The sequence below is a fragment of the Capra hircus genome, assembly GCF_001704415.2.
Source record: "Capra hircus breed San Clemente chromosome X unlocalized genomic scaffold, ASM170441v1, whole genome shotgun sequence".
NCBI classification, from domain to species: domain Eukaryota; kingdom Metazoa; phylum Chordata; class Mammalia; order Artiodactyla; family Bovidae; genus Capra; species Capra hircus.
In genome coordinates this window covers 28,321,280-28,329,703 of record NW_017189517.1, presented here as the reverse complement: position 1 = coordinate 28,329,703, position 8,424 = coordinate 28,321,280, and positions in this window count along the sequence as shown.

Below are 8,424 nucleotides of genomic sequence, written 5' to 3'. Positions count from 1 at the left end.
CTCTGCTAATTCTAGCATATGTGTCATTTCTGAGTCAGTTTCTGTTGCCTCTTCTCATTATGGATCGTGTTTCCTGCCTCTTGACATGGCTATTAATCTTTGATTTGATGCCAGACATTGTGATTTCACCTTGATGACTGCTGGATATTTTTGTATCTCTATAAATATTCCTGAGCCTTTTCCTATGATGCCATTAATTTACCTGAAAATATGTTTATTCATTTGGGTCTTGCTTTGATGATTTGTTGCGTAGATCGGGAGCAGTGTTCAATCTAAGGCTACTAATTTCCCACTACTGAGGAATGACCCTTCTGTATACTCTGCCCAGTGCTCATAAGTTATGAGTTTTTCCAGTCTGGATAGTGGAGATAGGGATTATTTCCAGCCCTGTGTAAGCATGAGACAGTTTCTTCTAATTTTTTTCAGATGATTCTTTTCCAGACTTGGTTAGTTTCCTCATACATGTACCAGTAATTACTGTGCTGAATACTTAACAGTGGCCCTCTGCAGATCTCCAGTGATTTCTCTCCAGCTCTGTCCTCCCTAGTGGTCTATCCTATGGACTCTAGGGCTATATTACTGTCATAAGACTTATAGCTATAGCGGTTTAACCAAAGAAGTCTACTGCCTTTGCCTCAGTTCCCATTCTCTATGCCATAGTTCAGAAAATATCTGAAGATAGTAAGTTGGGGGCAATTATAGGGCTCAGCTTATATGTTTCCCATCCTAGTTATCACAGCCCTTCACTGACTGATAACCAGTATTTCAAAAACTGTTTCATGTATTTTGTCTAGTTTTGTTTTTGTGATTGTTTTAAGTGAGAAGGTAAATCCCATCTTTATTATTCTATCTTGGCTGAAAAATTCCAAATGAACTTTCTCATCTGGCAAATGGATATAATAGAGGTACCTATGGCATTGAGTATTTGTAGAGATTAACTGAGATAATACACATGAGACTTTCTCATAGTAGCTGCTCAATAAATATATATTCTTTCCTTCTCCTTCCTTATATGCTAACATAATTCTCCACACCATTACCACAGGGGACTGCTCCTTTTAATGACCCTCAAGGATTACAAGGGGTATTTGATCAGTGTCTATAACCAGTAAATTTTGGAGACAGGAAAAAAAAAATAATCACACTTGAGCTATCTTAAGAAAACAGGTTGAAGTAAGTAGGTTCATATTTCCTCCAGTGCTAAGAGTAAGTAAAAACAAGCTAACTCTATCACCATTCCAAGGGATAGTCATTTTTTGTTAGATACTTCTCTTTCAGAGCTTCAGAATCGAAAGAGAGAGATGGAAAGGGAGAGTGAAAGAGAAAGAGAGAGAATATTCATCCTTATAATACAGATAGACTTTTAAAGGGCTATGTGTCATTTAAAATTTGATATTCAGTGTACTTGGGGACAATTAATATTTATTTTCATAGCTTAGTTAAGTCTACGTATCACATATAGATAGTTCTCTATGCCCTCTCCAGGAAACAACATACTTTAAAGTGAGGAAGGGCCACACCCTCTTAGAAAGCCAGAGAGAAAGACTGAAGAAGGTTCACATGGAAAAGGAGGGCAGACACTCAAGGATGATGAAGGCCGAGAAGTGAGTTACAACTAGTATACAGTGTTCAAATATAATACAGAGTATAACTTAACCTTTGAAGAAGGAAAAATCTTTCCAAAGATTGAGTCAACTTATACTCTACATCTTTCCCATGCACATTTTATTTATTTTTTAAAAAATTTATTTATTTTAATTGGAGGCTAATTACTTTACAATATTATATTGGTTTTGCCATACATCAACATGAATCCACCACAGGTATACACATGTTCTCGATCCTGAACCTGCCTCCCACTTCCCTCCCTGTACCATCCCTCTGGGTCATCCCAGTGCACCAGCCCCAAGCATCCAGTATAGTCATCGAACCTGGACTAGCGATTCATTTCAGATATGATATTATACATGTTTCAATGCCATTCTCCCAAATCATCCCACCCTCTCCCTCTCCCACAGAGTCCATAAGACTGTTCTATACATCTGTGTCTCTTTTGCTGTCTTGCATACAGGGTTATCGTTACCATCTTTCTAAATTCCATATATATGCGTTAGTATACTGTATTGGCATTTTTCTTTCTGGCTTACTTCACTCTGTATAATAGGCTCCAGTTTCATCCACCTCATTAGAACTGATTCAAATGTATTCTTTTTAATGGCTGAGTAATACTCCATTGTGTATATGTACCACAGCTTTCTTACCCATTCATCTGCTGATGGACATCTAGGTTGCTTCCATGTCCTGGCTATTATAAACAGTGCTGCGATGAACATTGAGGTACATGTGTCTCTTTCAATTCTGGTTTCCTCGGTGTGGATGCCCAGAAGTGGGATTGCTGGGTCATATGGCAGTTCTATTTCCAGTTTTTTTAAGGAATCTCCACACTGTTCTCCATAGTGGCTGTACTAGTCTGCATTCCCACCAACAGTGTAAGAGGGTTCCCTTTTCTCTACACCTTCTCCAGCATTTATTGCTTGTAAACTTTTGGATCACAGCCATTCTGACTGGTGTGAAATGGCACCTCATTGTGGTTTTGATTTGCATTTCTCTGATAATGAGTGCCCATGCACATTTTAGAATGTTGCCATGGCTGGCCCTGCTGAACATTCATTTGTTTGAACAATCCATTCATTCAATTGTTTATTTAATTAGCAACTGTCTATTCAACATCTACTATGTACATAGTATGTGAATAAAATATGGTATCTCTCCTCCAGGGACTTTTATAGTAAAACTGCTACCAAAGGTAAGAAGTGACCCTAATTGGTGCCCTTAACTTTAACAGAATCTCACACTGCCAATCCACCATGGAAGTTGGGGAAGGAAAATGAATCTTCTAAAATTATTGTTCATTTTAGCCCTGACCCTGTAGCTTTAATTCAGTCCTACACACTCACACATCACATGCCCCCAAACCAATAAAGTTAAGTCCTATTTTTCTACATTCACATAGGAACTAACATGCACGTCTCTGGACTTGCCTGCCATTCCATTCCTGTGCCACTATTACTGATTCTTGACTTTGTTTCACATTTTTTTTGATGCTGTTCCTGCCCTTTAGACTTGTCAACCTCAACTGATCATTACATATCAAGCTTGAGTCTCTAAGGACTTTAGCTTAGCTTACTTACCTCTCTGAATCTTTTTTATTCCTGGAGACCTCCAGTAGGGAAACTTGGTTAGCTCTCCTGTTCATGACTCCCATTCTGTCTAGGCTTTTTCTGGTTCCTGGGAAATCAAAACAGGGCATTTAAGAATTTAGACATCAGGCAATAGGGAATCTGCTCAAGAAGTACTTCAGAAATTTATTTCTTCCTTTGACATATATATATTAAGCAGCTACTGTGTGCCAGGAATTCTGCTCTGATAAAGCTACAGTCTAGTGGGGGAGATCTGTATCATTTTTTTTTTAAAGCACAAACAAATGTAACATGACAAGGACCACAAGAATGAGTAATGGAACTAGGCCAATGCTATGATGGAGGAAGACAGGTTTGTGACCACTGGAAATAGGGTATTAAGGAAAATCCTGTCTAAAGAATTGTCACTTAAACAGATCTGTGGGATAGATACCAGCCAGTCATACAAAGATGCATTTGGGGGAAGAGCTTTCTAGGCAGAAGAAACAGCAAGTGGAAAAAAAAAAAAAAAAGAAGTCCTATAGTGTGTGAGAAGAACAGAACGGTGGTCATAGGGTTGGAGAATGGTGAGCAAGAGAAGAATGACAAGAGATGCTTTTGGAGATGTGGGCAGGGACCAGATCTTTGGTTCAATTTCATAACCATAGCATGCTGGAAGCTTCCCTTTGTGGCTGGGATCCAACTCCTTAGAGGGAACCTCAGATTGGAAGTAAGGAATCCTGTGTTTTACTATTATTCTGTCATGAATTTATGTGTCTATTTTAATGAGTAGCTACCCTTTTTTATAATTTTATTTATTTATTGGCTGTCCTGGGTCTTCTTTGCTGTGCAGGCTTTTCTCTAGTTGTGGCAAGTGGGGGTTACTCTATATTTCTGGTGTGCTGGCTTCTCATTGTGGTGGCTTCTGTTGTTGTGGAGCAGGGGCTCTAGGGAACACAGGCTTTAGTAATTGCAGCACATGGGCTCAGTAGTTGCAGTTCCTGGGCTCTGGAGCACAGGCTCAATAATTGCAGTGAATGGGCTTAGTTGCCCTGCTGCATGTGGGATCTTCCTGGACCAGGGATCAAACCTGTGTCTCCTACATTGACAGGCAGATTCTTTACACTGAGTTACCAGGGAAGCCCATCGCTGCTCCTTTTTTCTCCTTTAAGTTTTTTTCATTGGAAAATGAGAGGATTGTATTGGACTTTCTTTAAGGCCCCTTCAAGCTCCAATATCCTATGATCTATAAAAATAACTTTCAGAAGTCTGACAGAAAGCTCTGATCTGTGGGTTGGTTTCAGCTGAGCTGTGTCAAACCTTGTCACTTATTTCTGGGGATATAAATCTTAAAGGGTCTTCTACAGATTTTACATTTTAATAAGTTTTCTCAAAGTTAATTTTAACATATTTTAATAATCTCTGAAATAAGGGATAAGACATATTTTTATCCTCAATGGCCTTCAAAATGTGGCTTAAAAAAGACTTATTTACAAATTTTTAAATTGTGGCAGTTTGTATATAGATGAATTATTGAAGATGTTTGAATAATAATTTTTAAAATAAATAACAGCTTTATTGAGACATAATTCACATATTTAAAGTATACCATTCAATGGATTTTAGTATATTCAAGAGTCGTGCAACCAGTCGCACAAAAATTTTTACAACATTCCTCTAATATAGCTATGGTTTATAAGTTTAGGATATGATCACAATAGAATCACAGTAAAGAATGAACTTAATCTTGGAGATAGTAAAAACCTGTAACTATCTGCATATACTGGCTGCTTAGATGTATATTTGTGTTGCTCTGATAGATGCCCCAAAATCTGACTGTCACATGAATTGATGTCATTTGCTAAAGGCTGTTAGTTTGAATGGAGACATTTAGGGAAATTCACAGCCTTTCGCTTTCTAGCCTCAGTACATGAACCAAAAATTAGGCTTCTCTTGCTGCTTACTGTGCTTGTTTTGCTACTGACTTCTAATCTACCGTGTGACACTGTGGCTAGCTGGGTGAGGAGAACACTTAATTCTAAATTTTGAACGGTTAGGTCTCAAATTGCTCCCGCTGTCAGCTTTATCCATACAGTATATTATATGCTTTTCCTTGCTATCCAGTGTTCTTAAATATTTTTGGAACTCTTCCAAGCATTTCTATGATAAAGGAAATTAAAAGAGCAGTTAGAATATAGTAAAAATCATGACGATGTTAAGGGTTTGAGCTCCAGCCAGTGGTCCATCAGCTAATTACACTTGAACTCCTGTTGGTAAAACTATGAATAAACTTAATGGACAGAGAATTGTATACTACTTGGGGTATTTTAGAGATGCTCAAAATTACACCTATATGTGGACTAGGTGTAAAAGAAAGCTGCCTGCCATATCAGCAAACAAAGGATGTTGCAGTCAGCAAGCCATCTACAGCAACTATAGCTGCCCTCCATGGTGAGCCTTGAGGGAACTCAGGATGGAAACAAACAGGCCACCTGCCACCAAGCCATCAGCCACTGTGATCACCCCCAACTGTCACCCTGAGGGGTTCAGGACTAGAAAAGCTGGATACTGGCCCCAGATAGCTAAGGAGCATATCAAAGAAATGATTTCAGTAAGCCCAGACTCTTGCATCTTCCCATTCATAGAAAAGTGCTAAATATATAAACTTGAAATGTCTGGTTTTTTTTTGAATTAACAGTAATCTTTGGAAGTTCCAACTACCAGGTTGTTCTATGTATCTTGGCTCCTCTGTTACCTCTTCTGAACAGTTCCTCAGATAGCTCTGAGCCCCTAGATAGCTCTGAGGAACTGCTTAAAAGAGATATTGGAGGAGTCAGGATATATAGAAAAACCAGGTGGTTGGAACTTCCAAAGACTACTGTTAATTCAAGAAAACCAGACATTTCAAATTCATGTATTTAGCACTTTTCTATGTATGGGAAGATGCAAGAGTCTGGGCTTACTGAAATCATTCCTTTGATATCCACTTTAGCTATCTGGGGCCAGTATCCAGCTTTTCACAGTCCTGAATTTATATGCGGAGTACATCATGTGAAATGCTGGGCTGGATGAAGCACAAGCTGGAATCAAGATTACCAGGAGAAATATCAATAACCTCAGATATGCAGATGACACTACCCTTATGGCAAAAAGTGAAGAGGAGCTAAAAAGCCTCTTGATGAAAGTGAAAGAGGAGAGTGAAAAAACTGGCTTAAAACTCAGCATTCAGAAAATGAAGATCTTGGCATCCAGTCCCTTCACTTCATGGCAAATAGATGGGGAAACAATGGAAACAGTGACAGACTTTATTTTCTTGGTCTCCAAAATCACTGCAGATGTTGACTGCAGCCATGAAACTAAAAGGTGCTTGCTCCTTGGAATAAAAGCTATGACAAACCTACACAGTGTATTAAAAAGTAGAGACATTACTTTGCCAACAAATGTCTGTATAGTCAAAGCTGTAATTTTTCCAGTAGTCACAAATGGATGTGAGAGTTGTACTATAAGGAAAGCTGAGCACCAAAGAATTGATGCTTTTGAACTGTAGTGTTAGAGAAGACTCTTGAGAGTTCCTTAGACTGCAAGGAGATCCAACCAGTCAATCCTAAAGGAAATCAGTCCTGAATATTCATTGGAAGGACTGATGCTGAAGCTGAAGCTCCAGTACTTTGGCCACCTGATAATGAAGAGCCGACTCATTAAAAAAGACCCTGATGCTGGGAAAGATTGAAGGCAGGAGAAGAAGGAGATGGCAAAGGACAAGATGATTGGATGGTATTACCGACTCAATGGACATGAGTTTGAGCAAGCTCCAGGAGATGGTGAAGGACAGGGAATCCTGGTGTGCTACAGTCCATGGGGTTGCAAAGAGGCGGGCATGACTAAGAGACTGAAAAACAACATCTTCCATGCTTAAGTCCTCAGTTTTGTCCACCAAATAAAAAATATTTCTCAACTCTTAGGTCATGCATTTGTTTATTCAGTATTATTTCTTGGAGAATTCCATGGACTATATAGTCCATGGGGTCACAGAGTTGAACACAGAGTGACTTTCACTGTTTTTTTTTTTTTTTCAGTCAATATATCTGTCTACTTGTCAGTCCAAATTCGCTCATCAAGAATGGTCACTGGGAGGTTTCTTGGGTGTTTCTCTCAAGCACATCCCAACAGGGAAGCCCCGAAAGTGAAAGTGTTAGTTGCTCAGTCATGTCCTCTGTCCTTGGAATTCTCAAGGCAAGAAAAATAGAGTGGGTTGCCATTCCATTCTCCAGGGGAACTTCCTGACCCAGGAATTGAACCTTGGTCTCCTGCATTGCAGGCAGATTCTTTACTATCTGAGCCATCAGGAAGTCTAACAGCAAACTTACTCCAGGGCTAAAGAAAAGGTACTTCTCTGAGAGGCATCAACATGAAGGTGCTTTTATTCTATAGTGTTAGCTAACATAAAAGACATTCTTGAATATTTAATAATGGCTCCTACAGGAGATGCCATTTTCTATGCCAGTCCTATGGAAGAATCAGTAATTTAATTTTTACAAATTCTCATGTAGTTATATCCATTAAAGTTTGAGAAGAACTAGATGCTTCTAAAGATGATCTCTATCCACTAGGTTAGGCAGGACACATGGAACTTTTATGTAGTAGATGTGGAGTGGGGTCTGTAATTCTACATTTAAAACAAGATACAGAGTGGTGCCAATGCTGCTGGTCCACAGATCACCTTTGTGTAGTAATGAGCTGATCTTTGATTTTCTGTGATTCTGTAACTGGAATAGAACACAAAACCCAAGTACACATATTTTACCTAAATTCTTCTCTGGTTTGACTTATAATGTATCTAATACTAATACCTACCAGCCTATCTTGAGTATTACCTAGAAGAATCTATGTGTAAGTTACAAAAACAAATTACTTTATTACTGCTTTATACTTTTTGAAACAAATTTCAATGTTATATCAGTTTGATTCAAGGATACCTGCCTTTTCTGGGCCCCTGAGGATGTGCAATGGAGGGCTGCTTTATTTGATCATAGATCCAAACTCAAAACACTAAGGCTGGATTGTTGAGCTGGTGAACAATAGATTGACTCTATGTCCCTGGCAACAGGAATTTCCAAGGGTACACTAGGGGGAAAGAATGTTAAAAACAATGAGTGACCTCTTAAGAAGTAAATGGGGCTATCAGGAAAATCATGTGTTGTGGGGTTCAGTGTTATTCCAGCAGAGTTTCATGTTTCTGTCCTTC